Source organism: Choloepus didactylus, chromosome 2 (assembly GCF_015220235.1).
Source record: "Choloepus didactylus isolate mChoDid1 chromosome 2, mChoDid1.pri, whole genome shotgun sequence".
Lineage (NCBI taxonomy): Eukaryota > Metazoa > Chordata > Mammalia > Pilosa > Megalonychidae > Choloepus > Choloepus didactylus.
In genome coordinates this window covers 242,423,182-242,439,499 of record NC_051308.1, presented here as the reverse complement: position 1 = coordinate 242,439,499, position 16,318 = coordinate 242,423,182, and the positions used below count along the sequence as shown (strand labels likewise).

The following is a 16,318-nucleotide window of genomic DNA, read 5'->3' as shown; positions in this document are numbered from 1 at the left end:
ACGAGCAACGAGCTAAGCAACTACTTGCTTTCCCCAGGGGTCAAGTGGATCAGGTGTCCTGAGCTGGAGTTCTGCCCCCTCCACTGACCCGATCCCCACTCTGGGCCTCTAAAATCTCTGAAATTTCTGTGAAGGGAAGTATGGGCCAGAAGTGCAAGCCCAGATACCCCAACCAGCACGTCCCACTGAGAAGGTATCACTTCTTTCTGGTAAAGCCACATCTGAAGCAACAGCTCGATTGGTTTATACAAAAGGCACTTTGTAAATCTAAAAATATTGTACAACTCATCTCAGCCCCCGAGCAGTGGCTTCACCTCTGACCTGCAGGCAGCAACGGTGGCCATCACTCTTCCTTGTGACAACCCTGCAGGGGACTCGGTGCAAACTCAGGGCGGATGGAGGCCGACCCACCTGCTAATCCAGCCTTTCTCCAGAACTCTCCCCCTTGTTTATAGTCTGGGCAATTTGCCTCATCCTCGGCGTGACTAAGACTTGGAGGGCTCCCAGCTCTGCCCCGAGCCAGCGGCTCTCCTGAGCCAGAACGGGCCGTCGTGTCTCGGCCTCCTGGAACCGTCAGATGTAGCTGCCGTCTCCAGCTCTGGCTGCTCCTGGGTCGCCTCAGCCAGCATCACCCCAAACACCACCCAGGCACACACCCCGGCCGAGAGACGGTACCACCTAAGCAGGACTTAAAGCCCCTGGGACAGGACTTCAAGCCCCTCTCGTTGATTTGTTTTGTTTTGAAATAGAAGCTTGCTTCTGATCAGGGGCAAATCCCCATTCTGTGGGACCTGCCTCCAGTACAGTCTGGGGGCCCTCTCTAAGAGGCAAGAATGCAGAATGATGAGTACACAACTAGGCCTGGGGTCTTGGAAGGGGCCTGTGCCATGCGAGAGGCTCCAAAGCTTAGACTCAATTAGCTTTACAGTAAGTCTGGCTGTGATTATGATTCATTGAAGATCAGGTGCTCCCTGCTCTTTAAGTAAATTCTAATTTAGAATAAAGTAAGGAAATTGCTGGCTGTATATTTGTTTTAGAACCAAGCGGCCAGTATGTAATTTAGATTTGAGATAGCATTCTTTTGAAAATATTTCCTTCATGTTAAAGCAACAGATTGAATGTCCGATGAATCACAAATGCCCTTCAGAAAACAGCTGCAGTGGAGGGACTCGGAAAACATTCCTTTCCTTCATCCAAGGCTGACTCCCGCCAGCCCTCCAACGTCTCCCTCCACATTTCTTTCTCTTCTCCCGTCCCATCCATGCCCTGCTCACGCTGCCCAGCTCAGCAGATACTTTCCACATTTAACACGTCTCATCTAACGTCAGCATTTTTAACTAGAGTAATTGTTTTAAAAAATTGCATCAAAATTGATTGAAGGAGAAAATTGACAGGTTGTTAAGTAACTGGAGGGCAATGAGAGGAAGGCGAACTTGAGTTTAGCTGTCAGTCTGCGGCATTTGCAAACTCTCCTGCTTTAAAGTGATTCCAGAGCAACTTTATTTGAATAGTCTATGTGTTGCACTCAAAGTAAATATTAATTCCATTATGCCATAAACTTTTATTTGTCATGACAGCAAGTCATAAAATTCTCTTACTAGAATATAGCTTCTAAATTGCATATCATAGATGAGATACAGCATGCACATTGGCTTCTAGCAGCAATTACCCACCATCCTTTATGCAAGTTGGTATTAAATGCACTTTCTAAATATGAGTCACAGCCTGAGTTTATGCGGAGAATCTTCCATAGCTATTATCCTGTAGCCCAGAAATATGGGGAGAGGGTGACAAAGGAGTCACAGCAGGCAGAGTCCAAACCCAGGGTCAAAGTATGCCAGGTCACTCGGCAGTAAATCATTTAAAGTGTCTTTGCATTATGGGTCTGACTTTTTAAATTACATAAATTGCTCATTAGACATGTCTCATAATTGCCTTACTCTGTGGTACTGCGAGAAGTGTAGGTTTTAGTTATTCTTTTTTGATTTGTAGTGCAGTTGGACGTGTTCAGGGTAATAGTTTAAAAATATGGATCTGCTTTAATTGTTGTACTAAGTGAAAATAGATGACTATGTTTATTAAATTCTTTGACTTTGTGTTTGGGGAGTATATGCGGATTTCATTGTCCCCAGCCCTTGTTGGTAACTGTAGGGCCAGGGAGAATCACTCGGAGCCTACAGGAGCTCGGCCTGCCCCCTGAGGGTGGCTTATGTGTAATCTGGCAACACCTTGTCCACCGAGATTTGACAAGGACACCCCCTCACCTCTTCCCATTGTATGATCAGACAGAAATAAACTCGCTTCTCTTTGGAGAGTGGGACAGACCATCCCTTCCTGGGAGGACTGCTGCAAAGCTACCGGTGTCTCTGGTCCACCTATTCAAGGGCAGGAGGGAACCACTGGGCCTGGCAAGCCCTCCTCTCCTGCAGCCCGGCGGCCTGTGCTTCGCAGCCCGACGTGGAGCAAAGCTGTTCCGAGCTCGTTACGGTGCTGCAGGCTCTCCCGGGCCCCTGGGCCCAGCCCGGTGTCAGGCAGCGCCTGGAGCTGATGAGTTGTGAGGCCAGCCATGGCTTCAGGGGTAAACTTCCAGGACCTGCTTTGGCTCATCGACAGTCACTGGTGAATAAAAACTCGATTAGGACTCCGGTCCTTGAGAGGCAGCTATTTTAGCACCTGCTTTCGGAAAGGCAGGGGATGTTTGTTTTTTCCTTCCCCGAGAGAAAATTATGCATTCGTTAATACAGCAATAGCATTGACTGCATTCTCTTGGGGTTCTCTTGCCTTAATCATCCTCCATCAGAAAGCTTTTCTCCCTGAAGCCCGGTTGGCAGTGGGTGCATTTGCACCCAGCTTATCGGGAGATGCTTCTCGACCGCTCCTGCATTCGGCCTCACGGGGCTTTGCAGGGCTAGGGGTGGTTTTGCCATAAATCCCCTGTCTTCATCACCTGCTTTATGCATGTGGCATTCTGTTGCAGGCCTGTTTTCTGTGACATGAAAAATCCACTAAATATGGGCTGCCACAGAGGCTGTCATTAACCAACCACTTGTGCCTTTATAAATTTTTACACACTACTAAATTATAAATATGCAATGCTGAGTGTCATGAAATATGCACCTATAATATCTGTAGTTGTAAGATTTGTAATTCTGCATGCACATGCTATAAATCAGAAGGAGTTGGGGGACTTCATCTGTTTCTTAGACTCTGATCATGCTTCTCACCCCAAGAGTGGGTCACTCAGGAGGGTTCTCCCTATTGAGGGGAGCCCTTCCCATATGGGGGCTTCCCCAGTTGGTGCCTTCTCACTGGTTTGATCATTCATGTGTGTTCAGTAGATGTGGACTCAATAGCATGCACCATGTTGCAGACCTGTGCTGGGCCGTTCGGGGAGATGGACCAACTTGCAAGTAATGACAGCACGATGCGGTGATGAGGGTCAGAAGGGAAATGCACTGGGGTTCTGTGGGATGCTAGGATGCCCTTGAACAAATCTGTAACCTCTCCGTGTCTCAGCGTCCTCATCTGTAGGAGAGAGCAGGACCACTGCCTCCCTTTGAGTGGTGCTGGGAGTGCCATGTGAGTTATTACACGGAAAGCATTTAGAGGGAGCCTGGCACAAACTAAGCACTCGGTAAATATTACTATTATAACCATCATTATTATTAAGTTTTTTCTCCCTGTCTTCTGCCTAAAATTGGTGGCTGAGATTGTGGCTTGAGTACTCTCTTCCTTGTTAAAGAACATGGCCTTTGGCATTTCAAGGTTTAAATTAAAGAGTGTTTGTATTTTTTCCAAAATGGAAATATCTTAATTATCTTTATTTTTATATCAAACATTACAAAAGTAATCTATTGCAAAAATTCAAACAAAATAAAAATGTATAGAGAGTAGAAGTTACCCACAAATCCAATGTACATACACACACACACACACACACACACACACAATTTCATAAAATGGGGCTTTAGGCAACATTTTCAACCGGCACTGCCTCATGGGCATTATTTTATGTCAATTAAAATGAATTCATTTTAACGGCTGCCTGCCAGTCTACTGTATTGACCTATATAGGATAGTAACATTGTTAAATTTTTTTTATGTCCCTACATCCTCAAACATCCTTTTAATGTACCTATGTTTTTGTGAATTGAAATATTTTCTTAGGATAAATTACTAGAAGTGGTTTATGTGAACATATATTTTTAAAATTGTGTGCTTTTATACTATACATTGCACAAAATTTGAAGGAATCATAAATAGACGTGATGAAGAATTCAAAAGGTAGATAAAGGTATACAGGGAAAAGCATCCCTCCCATCCACCTCGTCTCCATCAATTAGATCTTCCCAGAGGCCACCATGTTACCATTTTGCACCTTTGTCAAAAACCAATTGGCCAGATTTGTTGGATCTATTTCTGGAATCTTTATTCCATTCCATTGATCTGTGTCTCTATTACTTCACCAATGCCACACCATCTTGATTACTGTTGTTTTACAGTAAGTCTTAAAATCTAGTAGTGTAATTTCTCCAACTTTATTTTTCTTTACTGAAATTGTTTTGACTATTCTAATTACTTTGCTATTGATATAAATCTTTGAATCATCTTGTCTATATTTACAAAAAATCCTGCTGGGATTTTTATTGTTATTACATTAAATTTATAGATTACTTTGGGAAGAATGAAAACTTTATAATATTCAGTATTCTAGCCTATAATCCTGGTATAGTTCTCCATTTATTAGGTCTTCTTTGGTTTCATTCATCAGCATTTTATAGTTTTTAGCATACAGATCCTGTACATAATTTCTTAGATTTATACCTAAGTAATTCAAATTTTTGAGCTATTATAACTGGTATATATATATTTTTTTTAATTTTTGGTTTTAAAACTGCTAGTATATAGGAAAACAGTTGATTTTAATGTGTTGACCTTATATCCTGTGACCTTGCTAAACTCACCTGTGTTCTACAAGTGTTTTTGAGGTTTTTGTAGATTTCTGGGGATCTTTTATGTAGACAATCATGTTGTCTGCAAAAAGCAACAGTTTTAATTCTTCCTTTCCAATTTATATGCCATGACTTTTATTCTTTTTTCTTGCTTTATTGCATTGGCTAGGACTTCCATACAATGTTGAAAAAGAGTGGTGAGAGTGAACATCCTTGCCTTTCTCAATATTTCATTATTAAGTATTATGTTGCTTGTAGGTTTTGTGGGTAGCTTCCCTCCATCAGGTTGAGGAAGTCCTTTATTTTCCTAGTTTGCCAAGACTTTTTTTTTTTTCAAAATTGATGGCTTTTGAATTTTGTCAAATGCTTTTCTGCATCAATTAATATGATTATGTGTTTTTTCTTTAGATTGTTAATATGGTAGATTGCATCATTGATTTCTGGATATTGAACTAGTTTTGCATTCCCAGGATAAAATCCATTTGGTCATGGTATATTATTCATTTCATATATTGCTGAATTTGATTTGCCAATATTCTTCTGACGATTTTTGCAACTATGTTCCTGAGGGGTACAAATCTGTAATTTTGTTGTCATACTATTTTTATCTGGTTTTGCTATCAAGATAATGCTGGTCTGATAAAATGATTTTGGAAGTAGCCCTTCCTCTTCTTTCTGGAAGAATCTGTATAGAAATGGTATTATTTCTTCTTTAAATTCTTGGTAGAATTCACCAGTGAAACCCTCTGGACTCAGAGGTTTCTTTTTCAGAAGGCTTTAAACTACTAATTAAATTTCTTGAATAGTTGTAGAGCTATTCAGGTTGTCTATTTTGTCTTGAGTGAGTTCTGATAATTTGTGGTTTTCAAGGAATTGGTTCATTTCATCTAAGTTGTTGAATTTAGTTACATAGAGTTGTTAATTTGAGTCTCTTATTATCTTTTTAGTGTCTGGGGTCTGTAGTGAGATCTTGTTTATCATTCCTGACATTGGTAATTTTTGCCTTACTTTTGTCTTTGTCAGTCTTGCTAGAGATTATTATTTGTTTCATTTATATTTTCAATGAGCCAGCTTTTACTCTCCTTGATTTTCTCAATTTTTTTCTGTTTCAGTTTCATTGATTTCTACTATTATCTTTACTATTTCCTTCTTTGGGCTTCTTTGGTTTTATTTTGCTCTTATTTTTCTAGTCTTTTAAGGTGAACATTTATGTTATTGAATTGAGACCTTTCTTTTTTCCTGATATAAGCATTTAATGCCATGAATTTTCTATTACTGATTTATACTTTAATTCCATTATTATAAGGGAACATATTTTGAATGATTTCACTTCTTTAAAAAATTTTTAAGTTAGTTTGATGACCTGCTATATGGTCTCTCTTGGTGACTATTTCACATATTCTCATAAACAGCATATGGTTGTGTCATATTTTTTATAATTCATTCTGACAATCCCTGTCTTTTGATTAGTTCATTTAGATGATTTATATTTAATGTAATAATTATTGATATGTTTTATTATTTGCTTTCTGTTCATTTCCTCTGTTGTTGTTCCTGTTTCCCCCTTTTCTACCTTTTTATGTTATTTGAACATTTCTTTAGTATTCCATTTTAATTTTCTAATGTTTTTTAATATACATATTTATGTCTTTTTACTCCCTGCTCTATAGGTTACAATACACATTTTTTATTTTTCAAATTATACTTAATATTTTACACATAAGCGGAATGTAGAAATCTTACCACTGTATAGTCCCTTTATTCATATCCCCTTATATTTTAGTTGTTTTATATATTACATCAACATACACTGAAAATCCCATCAGAGAGTGTTATACTTTCTTGCTGCCAATCAAAGTATTTTAAGGGACTCAGGATGAGAAAAGTCTACCCAGATGTTTACTGTTTCTGTTACTTTTCCTTCATTCCTGATGTTCCAAATTTCTTTCTGGCATCATTTCCCTTCTCTGTGAAGAACTTCTTTCAAGAATTTATAGAGCAAGTCTGCTGGCAACTAATTCTCTTGTTTTTTCTTCCTCTGATACTGCCTTTATTTCACTTTAATTAATTCCTGAAAGATATTTTTGCTAGCTATAAAATCCTGGGTTGACAGTTCTTTCTTTCATCTCTTAAACATGTTGTTTCACTCCTTTCTGGCCTCCATGCTTTCTGATGCAGTATCTGATGAGATATTGATTCAAATAATTGCTCCCCTGCAACAAGGGTTAGCAAACTTTTCCCGTAGAGGGCCAGATGGGTAAGTATTTTTGGCTTTGTGGGTCATACAATCTGTGCCATAGCTACTTAACTATTCCATTGTATTGGTAAGCAGTCAAAGATAAGACACAGAGGAATGTTCCACTAAAACCCTTATTTATAAAAACAGATAGTGGGCCAGATTTGACTCAAGAACTACAGCTTGTCCTTGTCCTATTATAAGGTGACATTTTTCTTTGACTGCTTTTAGGATTTTCACCTTGTTTTTAGTTTTTGGCAGTTTGATTATAGTGTATCTGGCCATGGAATTTTTTTGGGGGGTGGGGGGTGGGATTTATCCTGTTTGGAGTTGCTTAACTGCTTGTTTTATGTCTTTCCTCAAATTTGGGGATTTTTTAGTTGTTATTTCTTCAAATATTTTTTTCTGCAGCACAGTCTTTCTAATCTCCTTCAGAGACTCCAATGACACAAATGTTCAATTTTTGGTATTGTCCTATAGGTCTCTAAGGTTCTGTTCATTTTTAATCTTCTTTTTCTCTCTGTTGTACACATTGGATAATTTCTATTAATCTATATTCAAGTTTACTAACTCTTTTCTCTCTTATCTCCATTTTGCTATTGAGCCCACTCAGTGAGTTTTTTTTTTATTTTAGTTATTGTATTTTTTTCAGATTAAAAAAATCTCTTTGGTTCTGTATATTCTTTATTTTCTAAAGCTTTCTCTCTTTCCATTTGTTTTGAGATCATTCTCCATTCTTGGAGCGTTTTTATAATAGCTGCTTTTAAGTCTTTATCAAAGAATTCCACCATCTGTGTGTCTTTTCCCATACAAGTCAAAATTTTCCTGGTAGGTCAAGCAATTTGGGGTTGTATATTCTGTATTTTGAATATTACATTTCTGGGACTTGTTTAAATCCTAGGGAGACTGTTGATATTTTTGCTTTGGTCGGCAATGATCCGACTGGGTTTAGTCTGCAAGTGCCAACCAGCTTTCTGTGGATTGCGATTTCAACGTTAGCTCCATTTTCACCACCTTTGTAGTGCGTGCTATCAGGAGCTGCCCTGTATTTGCACCACCCAGTAGCCAATCCAGGACATTGGTGACATTCAGTCCCACAGTTTGTTTCTCAGAGGCTTTAGTGTGCTGTTTAGGTTCAGAGTCAATCTTATGCAGCTCAGGAGTGAGCCCAGAGTCCATCAACAACTTCACGGCGTTCTCTCTCCACCATCTTCCCAGGTTGCTCCTTTTCAGTCCTCTGCCCAGAAAGCTGGGACTCTACTTCCGTTGCTCTATTATGCTGTTCCTGAGACCATGCCCAAATCCAGAGCCAAGCAGCGGTGGGATCGAGAGAGAAAAAAGCAGCAGGGCCTTGTCTCACCCTCTTGGGATTGCAGTCCTCCCACTGGTGATAAAGCTTCCCCTGCATGGTTTTCAGTGCCTCTGGGCCAGCACAGACACTGCCGTCACCACCACAGGATTGCCTGGGCACTGGGCTGGGAAGGAAAAGAGAAAAGAGGAATGAAGAATAATGGGGGAGGGGGTCCCTTCACTCTCTCTGAGTGATAAGGGTCCCCCTTTTTTGTTCCTTGAGCCACAACTGGAGGGCTTACCGTGGAACTCTTTCCTTCAACACCCTGGTGCCTCACTCCCAGTTTGGGGCTGCCTTGAGCCCAGGCTGGGAGATGCTGAAGGAAAAAATGGGAGAACCACTCCTGCCTCAGTGGTACTTACTTCAGCTCTTCTTGCCCAATCTACCTGCTACATTTTACTTTTTGGAGCCCCACAGTGCTCCTCTGAGTGTCTGTCTAGGATTTATTGCATCGTTCAGTGTGCATAACCTATGTTGCCCAGAACCAGAACAATTTCCACTTAATTTTGCTCATTTTCCCAATGTTCTCTTCCGTGTCCCTGACTGCTTTTTTAGTACTGTTTGTTCTGTTTCCAATATGGCCTTCCTGTCTTTGATGGCTTTATTTTGTTTTCCTTCCACTTCTTTCCTGAGCTCTGCTAACTCACATTTTATTCCCCTTTGATGCTCTACTGACTTTTCCTGAGCTTTTGTATCTCTGCTTTTAGTTTTTGTTTCAAAGAGGCATTTGTTCCCTTCATTTTTTTTAATTCATGGTGCTATTTGGTCAATAATTTTGAATGGCGTAGTCTTCATTTATTTCTATTTTTTTCTTACCTTTTCCCTGTATTTTGGTAGTCATTGGATTTTGGTTACTTTCCATTATCATTAGTCTTTGAATAAAGTGCCTTTTTTTCTGGATCTACTATTTGTAGGACTTTCCTAAAGGGATCACCCAGGGCAGTGTTTCTGGTTAGCAGGAATTTTGTCCCAATCACAAGTCCCTCACGACACAGAGCTGTGGTGACTGTTTTTGAGTCTTTACCTCCCCCCAGCCAACGGCAATCAGCAGCCATGTGGCTGCAGACTCGGCCTCCCTGTCCACACCTCCTCTCTGACCGTCTTTCACGGGCGGCTGTTCTGTTCTCTCTGGACCGGCCTGGGACTCCAACAGTTTTCCTCAGGCAGCCGAGGAATCTTGTTTCTGTTGTTCCCACCAGAAGATCGTAGGATTTATGCCTCAAGGCATAAACTCTTGCTTTGCTGAACCATGCCCTGCTGGCTTTCCCTGAGCTCTGCAGTGGTAGAAATCCTCCTCAGACATCTTCCCAGAACCTTTATCTCATTGGCCAGCCCCTCTTCAGACACTGTTATAAGGGATCAGAGCTGTCTTCAAACCCTGAGTTTGCGTCTCTCTTGTTCTCCTTAGCGATGGGAGGTGATTTCTTACTGGAGAAAGGGCAGTATCATATTTACTTCACCATATTAAAAGCAGAATTGGGGTAGGCTTATTTATAAATTTTGAGACACTGCCCTCAAGAATCTTAGATGTCCTCGTATTTTTTTAAATAAGTTTAAGCCAGAGTCCTAGGAAAGAAGTACGCGAGGAGAAAGTATTCGTGAAAAAGCAGAAAGACAGGCTGGGAAGGTGGGACGCTTAGCTGCAGCTGCTAGCAGGCATCCTCGCGCAGGCGGTTAGCAAGCAGGGCCGAGGGTTAAATGAGGCAGAGGGAACCATTGGAAGCACCAAAGAGCCGCTAAATTAAAGGATCACATTTTCAAAGGCATTTTTGCATCAGGAATCTAAACTCCCACTCAAAGCAGGCCAGGCAGCCAAGCTCAGTAATGCTGAGAGGCAGTGCCCTGCCACATATTGAAACCGTTGCAAGGGCTGGAAACGCATTCCCTCCGGAGGTAAACATTCTAGGGGAATGAGTTATGAGCAACTTCTCATGCAGCCGCGGACTCTGCCTTCTAGTTATTTTTATCACTTGGTGCTAGTCTGTAGTCCAGAGCCCCACAAATCTGTTTTTCTCCACACATACAACAGCTGTGCAAGTACTCAAAGGCAGAGCCCTTCGACAGAAGACAGCCCCCAGCCTCAGCTCCCGCTCAGCCTGTCAGCTTGAGACGATGGCTGTCCGAGGTCCCAGGTGGATAAAATCCTGTATCTGCGTCCAAGACTCATAGCTCCTAGTGCCAGACAGTAAGGGGCATCTGGGAGTGACCTTGAACCGGGGCCCTAGGACTCGATGCTCCCAGGTTGTATCCTTGAGGATGGGGGGTCGGGGGTCGGTTTATAGTTCGTGCTGATTTGCTCTCAGAGGGGCTTGATTCTGCGCACGGATGAAGTGTGTTCACGGAGCTGTCCGTGGTCCTCAACCACAATTTTCCAGGGAAGGCTTCTTTCACTCGTGGAACCAGGTGTCTCCTACAGGATGACTCCCAATAATTCTAAACCAAACGAGGGAATAGGCTGTGATGAGAGAGAAAAGAAACAGAGGAAGAGAGAGCACTGAGCTTTGTGCTCCAGCCTATAGCAAGTGGAATCGTGGCTTAGGTTTCACAGTTTAGGGAGCTGATGCCACGTGCTGTTGACTCATCTTTCACATTTCTGACAATTGTAAATTTCCCCCTATGGGATATGATTGCTCCCAACACCAATTGTACTTTGGGATGCTCAGCTTCAGGGGCGCCCCTGGAGGCCTAAAGTACTTTGCTGTACATTTGAAATCTGACGGTAACAGCTTCTGACCCTCAGGGAACCTAACCTTCCTTCCAAGTCCCAGAAAGAACCCTGAAGCTTTAATCATCCTGAGAATCTCTGTGGCTGGAGGGCAGATGTGACCTTGAGACATTGACAAGAACGATTACTTTCTGAGAAAGACAGATGAGGAATGAGAATGTTGGAGGGGTTTGGGGCCTGAGGGTCAGTGGTGAGTGTCAGAGAGCACAGGCTGTGAATGAGAGCATGTTCCAGGTTCGATTTCATTGCTCCTTCCTCTGGAAAGCAATTGGCAGCTGTTGACTTCTGGAGCAGTGGAGGGACTGGGGTTCACGTGGAATCCACCCACACACCCTGGGAATCAGGGCAGCCAGAGAGGGGGCATGTGGGTCTTGGAGCTGCAGACATGTCTTCTTGGTTGTCAGCTCAAGACTATCTTTGGGGTATGAAGCATAAGGCTTGGGTTGGGCCCATGTGTGGGGGAGGCAGATCTTGGGTCAGTGTCTTCTTTTCTATCCAAAGGATTTGAGTCCCAGAGACTAAGGAGAAGGGTGGTTGCTTTCTCCACTTCTTTCCCCTGTGTTGATCATTTCAGTGGTTCAGGAAAGGGCTACGGAAGCAGCCAGACCAGGTTTTGAATCCTGTCACTTACTAACTGTGTCAACTTGGACAACTCACTTAGCTTTTCTGAGCCTTGATGACTCACCTGTCCAATGTGGATGTTCTGCCTTTTAGGATGCTTTAAAGATTAAAGTAGCTCACACATATGAAGTACTTAGTATAATGTGTGATGCAGCAAGAACTCAGTAAGTTTAACTATCATTGTTATTCTGTTATTATTACTTATACCATTTATAGAGCACTAACTAGATGCCTTCCTACTGCTTCTAGTGTTAATGATACGTCTGTTCACTGGTTTAGTCACAGGCCTTTATTTGCCAGGCCTCTGCTAGGCTGGAGGATGCAGAAATGAAAGGTGTGCAGCATGAAGTCACATATGTTGGAAGAGTAGAAATGGAAAGGTGTTTCCAAGGAACTCACAGTTGGGGAGGATGCAGACAGATAACTAACTGCCCTTTAAATAAATACAGTAAAGAAAGAGTCTGTGCTGGGAAAATATGGGCGGAAGGTGCTCTAAGGCTGCCTGAGAAAATCAGGAGAACTTCTCAGAGGAGGTGGCTTTTGAGCTGAGACTCAAGGATGAGCAAGTGTTACCTCCAAACCAGTGAGGGGGAAGCAGCCTGTGGAAGGCTGGGAAGAGGGAAAGTATTCTCTCTCTCTCTCTTTTTTTTTTTTTTTTTCATTTGGCTGCTTTGTGGGGCCAGCTTCATGAGAGGCTCTGTCTGGCCAAGCTACACACCCTGACATCCTGGAATTGAGCAGGCCTCCTTCCATGGGAGCTCAGCCCTGCCTTTCCTCCCCTCCCGGGGACCCATCCTGTGAGAAAGGAAGGGGCTCCTTTGCCAAGGTGCAGTAGGCACAGCGAAGGAAGGCCAAGGATTGGGAAAGCGGTGACAACAGGCCTAGGAGAATAGAAAGGAGGCCAAGGCAGGTTTCCAAGGAGGAGGCAGGCCCTCTGAAAGCTGACCTCAGAGCTGCCAATCCTCTTCTCTCTCCATCGCTGAGCCTGGGGCCTAGAACCTTGTAGCTGCTTAGTAAGTGTTTGTTGAGAGAATGAATAACTTGAGATCTGTCTGTGTGACCTCAAGGTAGTTATTTACCCTCTCTGTACTCAGTTCCCTCATCTTCAAAATGGGATAATGGTAGTGTCACTAAGAGGATTAAATAAATTAATGAACGTACACTTAGAACACTACCTGACCTGTAGTAGACAGTTAAAGGTTTTATCATGTTCCTATCAAAGTAGAATGCCCAATTGAAGGAGTTTTAAAATGAGCTGGAAACAGCTTTTTGCTGGAACTCTCCTAATTGTGCTTGGATCCTTTCAAACACTTTTGATTCAGGAGATGGCCAAGGCCTTAAAGCAGCTGAGTTGTATGACTCTCCTTATTTCAGTCATCTTACCTGAGCCCATTCTCAGTTCCTGACATGCTGGTTGAGAGCCCCTCCTGGGTGGTCAACTGGTAGACCCCAAATGGAACACTAAACTAGGCAATTTAACATGAGGGCAAAGGGTGTGAGTTTCATAACCATTTTGGGAGATGCTTACAAGTCACTTATCTTGGTTACGGAAAAATGTAATGTGACCAAAGCTAAGTACTATGGATATTTCTCTGTCCCTGCCCTGTCGTGGATGCATTTCTTAATCCTTTTAAAGTCCTGGGGAGACATGAAAGCTTTGCTCACAGAGGCCTTTCCCACTACCAAGTCCTGATGGCTAAAGTGCCACCTGCCTATTACAGGGTGGTAACACGCCAGTGGGATGCCCTGGGGGAGATGCCAGGCGTGTGGAGCTAGAATACTTGCAAGGAAAACAAAAAAGATCTTATTACAAAGTTAATGTCAGAGACCAGTGTTCTGTGGCATCTTGGGGAGAACCCCCCCCCCCCCGCTCAGAATTTACTGCTGCTCTGAGAACAGACCCCTGTTCCTCCAACTAAAGCAGAAATTGCACTGCATTGCTAGATCCATGAACACAGGGAGGCCCAGATGCAGTGCCAAGCGGTATGTGTGGTTCTCCTGAATTTTACATACTGCATCAGTCAGGAAGGGCTTCACTGGGGCTCGTGTACTTGGTCTGTGACAAGTTGACTGGGAGCTTTTTCTGACATGCCAACTGGGGTACCCCAAATGAAATGAAATATTGGGCAACTTAAGACAGGGTGGTGGTGGTGAGGGCAGTGAGTTTCACAGGCATTTGGGGGGATATTTGCGAGAGACACTTACCTTGGCTAAAGAAAAATGTAATGTGACCAGAGATAAGTATTATTGATATTTTTCTCCTACATTTTGGTATTAAATGAATCACAACTAATACGAGCTCTGACTGTATTAATGGGATGTCCTTAGATGACTACTCAGCCGAAAGAGCTACCAAATTGGAATTCCATGTGAGAGGATTATTAGATGTGACAATTAGGAGAGGACGAATGTTTTTCCTCAGCTATTTTTGGAGGTTGCATAAAATGTAAAAAGGAAGAACCCTTCTCTGCAGCCAGACAAGCAGATATTTTTCACTGTCGTGCAGCAGGCCACGCACTTCCAAAAAAAAGCCAGCTCTTGGGTGTAATATGACTTATTTACTACCGTATCCCCTGATTATAGCACAGCTAAAACACACAGGTGCCTCAGAATATATTTGATGAATGAATGAATGAATGAGTGAATGACTCGTGACTGGTGAAGATGCACCAGGTAGGGAAAATTAGGAAAACAGGAAGGCAGCACGAAGGCATGCATGTTGGAAGAATGGAAACAGGCAGCTGAAAAGCCTCAAAAGCCATATTGAATCGGAGGCAGCATTGATTCATTCAGTCGGTCAAAAATTATTTTAAGGGTACCTCCTTATACTAGGTAGATCATGGGGTCTATGTTCTAGTGAGGAAGGTCCACGCTGAGCCATCAGGTACGGATTAAATTACTGAAGGAAAACTGTGGTGAGTCCTTCCAAGGAGAAGTTATGAGAACATGGGGAGCTGAGCTGGTTCGGGGGTGAAGGAAGGTTTCTCTGAGGAAGTGACTTTGATACAGAGATCTGAAGGAAGATAGTAAAGAGGGAAAACACAATAGCCACAAATATCCATTAATTCATCCATTCAGCAAATACTTCCTGAGCACCTATCATAGACCAGGCATGTTCCAAATGCTGGGGATTCAACAGTGAACAAAACAGGCTCCTTGCCCTCACTGAGCTTAAATCGAAGTATAAAGTCTTGTGCATCTCTTATTAGATTTATTTTTAGGGCGTTGATATTTTTGATGCTACATAAATCTTATCTTTCAAAAATTTCTCTTTGTATTCTATGGCTGCTAATATAGAGAAACACATTCATTTTTGAATATTGACCTTGTATCTAGGATCCTTGCTAAAATTATCTGCTAATTCTAACAGCTTTTTGGTTGACTCTTTTGTATTTTCTACATACACAATCATGTCATCTGAAAGTTTTAAACCTTCCCTTCTGACCCTTATACCTTTGGGTTTTTTTTTTTTTTTTTCTTTCCCTTATTATTCTGGCTGGGGCAACCAGTACAATATTGAATAGAAATCGTGAAAGCAGGCACCTGTGTCTTGTTCCTGATTCAGGAGGGAAGCTTTTGACAATTCACCAATAATTATTATATTTGCTCTAGGATTTCAGTATGCTTTTGTTATCAGATTGAAGGGGTTCCCTTCTATTCCCACTTTGCTTGGAGTTTTTGTTAGTTTGTTTGCTGTAAATGAACAGTGTTCCATGTGAATGTAAACTTTTCCTGATCCTTTCTGATTGAAACATAAACAAGCACAGTCAGCCCATCAGTGGCCCTGTGCCATGCCTCTGAGATCATAGTCATCTTCTCTAGGAAAGACACCACTCCTGGCAGGAGGCTGTGATCAATCAGGGCTACGACTCAGTGGTCTACAGTCTTCTTTGGGGATCCATCCGGTTTCTGCAGGTGTTACTGGTGCATTAAGTGAAGATATGGTGCGGCTCACCAGCCCTGCCTCCTGTAGGTCTTTGTGACTGGCGCTCATTGCCACCCCCCCACCCATTCCCCAGGATGTGGTGTTGTTTTCTTTTGCTGTCTTAGCAAGTGTGAGGGGAAGTAGTTTCAGAAACTTGGCCTTTCCCCCTCTGATCTCTGATAACTCTTACCTCCAGACCAAGGACCTGATGTGGGGTTGTGCCAATTGCTGAGTATGTTAATCCCAATAATACATTCAAGTATGGGGCTGGGGGTGGATTCACTGTAAGTGGACTTGGGCAAGATTCCATTGATTACTGAGCCCCCCTTCTTACAGGGGGACTACGATGATACTTAGGGTATCTGAGTATGAATATCAACTGAGACCCTGTTTCCAGCAGTCCTTGAAATATCTGGGTATTCTCCAGGGCATGGATATCCAGGTAAGGACTGGGGGAGATCTTCACAGGGTAGACTTGCTGTGTAGTTGCAAGGTCCTTTACCTTGGG

At 42.5% G+C, this 16,318-nt stretch overlaps 1 protein-coding gene across 5 annotated transcripts in view; it reads left to right on the top strand.

Annotated features, from left to right (window-relative positions):
• Positions 1-16,318, top strand: part of CAMTA1 (calmodulin binding transcription activator 1) — a 955,716-nt gene that overhangs the window by 537,600 nt on the left and 401,798 nt on the right. The window lies entirely within an intron of this gene.